Raw genomic sequence first — 2,231 nt, 5'->3', positions numbered from 1 at the left:
TGTAAAGAATTATCGATCGACACTTTCTCGCGATTAACATACGAGAGTTGAAATCCGAGATTCAGATTAGATAATCAGATTGATTATATCTTAGTTTGAATTCAAGAACAATTAATATCAATAAACCCCTAAAATCACTTTAAGTATTACTTATCATACCTGAGAACATACCTAAATCTAGCTATTTCTCCCAACTGATAACAACCTCAAAACTAATCAATCAAGCAATAAACTTGCTCACTAATCCATTTACTGCTTTAAAACTTATAAACCAATTAATCTAGATTTATTTCAAGACCATAATCTACTGTGTAATCCTAGAGTCTCTGTGGATTTGTTCCTTAAGTACTAAATCCGAACCTCTTATTTGAAAGAGTAATTCACTCCTTAGGGTAATTTGAGTGATATCATAGCTTCGCGAGACCCCTTTGGGAATGCTTAGGCGAGCATCCTTTGTCTGTATTAGGCGACGTGGTCGTCCGGATCAGTGGTGCCGTCATACGCCTTTATGCTGGGGAAGGAGAACTTCCTGGGCATCTCGATCAAGGTGATCTCATCCGTGAAAGGAGTATCGGCATAGGAATCGGGGTTGCTCTTTCGAACGGGGGGAGCTACCCCTGGGAGCCTCTCTACCATGGACTGCATGGCGTCGAGCCTCTGAGAGAACATCTGTTGAAGATGAGCAATCATAGGAGATTCCACTCTCGCTGCTCCGTCAGGTGCTTCTTTATGGGGTTCCGGCTCCGATTCGCTGTCCTCCACGTTGTAGGTGTGAGCGTCCTGAGCCTTTTCATGCCTTAATGCGTCTCCTCCCGGCGCCGTAGTTGGGAGATTCGCACCCATTACGGAGTTAGGTGACTCCAGAGTCGGCATGGGGCGGACCTGAGTCCTGAATCGACGCTTCTTGTGACTCGCCGTGTTGAGGGCTTGGTTCTCATCTCGGAGGGTAAGATTCTCCGATTCGAGCTGGCTGAGCTTCTCGGAGCTCTGCTCTAGTTGCTTGGGGTGTTCGTTGAACTTCTCCTTCAAGATTTGGAACTCCAAGGAGAGCTCGGGATTGGTCTCCTCCCGAGTTTTATGCAACCCGGTTACTTGACCTTGTAGATCATCGATTTGCCTCTGGAGTTTGGCTTCTCTCTGGGTAGCTTCGGGTAGCTCATCCTGCTCGTCCACCGCCATTATCACGTAGTTTACATTACTCCCCTCCTTCTAGCGCCAAACTGTTAGGGGATTTTTGTGTAGGATCTTTGTGAGTACCACGGAACGATGGACAAGGCTTAGTATTTGTATTGGTTTCGTATGAATTTGAGAGAAATATACTTGAAGAGATGTTTTATTGAGTAAACAAGCCGGAACTACAATGATTGGTGTATAAACCCTAGTTCTAGCCGCCTAGCTCTAATCTCTAAGTCTTGAAGTGTCGATCCCTTGTTTTAGGGTTTAGGTTCCATTTATATAGTCTTCTTACGGCGGACCTTAGTCGGCTGGAGTAGGTTAAAATCTTCCATATTCGGAAATATGGAAGGTTCTCTTTATCGGAAGTTTTCCTTTTTCCAGGCGAAGGTGGCGGTCTTGGGGACCGGACCCGGAGAACTCCATTGCGGGGAACCGGGGTTCCTCTTAGCGGGGACCCAGAGGCCGGTGTCTTGCCTGGGGTCTGGAGGAATTCAATACCTGAGTATTTTTCCCCAACATGTAGGGTCCTACTCCCCGTATCTCGATTATCTTATCGGTTCCTTCCCACCCGGGGGCGAGTTTCCATGCTGGTTTCTCTTTGGCGTTGTTGCCTACTCGTCGCAGAACCCAATCCTGTAATATCCCGTTTTCCTGAGAAAGAATTATTTTTAAGTAAATAATTCAAATAAATTTATTTTGGAGAATTTATTACGAGTTCGTAATTTATTTTTCAGAAATAAATTTTTCTGGAGAGAAAAATACAAAGCTAAAAACAAGAAGTGATCAATGCATTGAAAGTAAGTTAGTAGCTTAATTGGATAATTAAGCTATTTCTTTTAAAAAGAGAAAGGTGATCGATGAGAATGGTGTTATGATCTTTGGGTTAATTAATCAAGCTGAGAAAAAAAGAGGAGTTAAAGAAATATTTTATATTTCTTATGGCTTGGTTGCAATCAACGTGTTTGATGGGAAGAAAAGGAGAATGAATCGTACAGTCTTGCTTTGTCATCACCAGGTGTCTAAACAAGAAAGGAAGAAAATAAATAATATGCTTA

This window comes from Brassica oleracea, chromosome C3, assembly GCF_000695525.1.
Source record: "Brassica oleracea var. oleracea cultivar TO1000 chromosome C3, BOL, whole genome shotgun sequence".
In the NCBI taxonomy this organism is placed as follows: Eukaryota; Viridiplantae; Streptophyta; class Magnoliopsida; order Brassicales; family Brassicaceae; genus Brassica; species Brassica oleracea.
The sequence above is the reverse complement of the archived record's forward strand: the minus strand, read 5'-3'. Positions refer to the sequence as shown.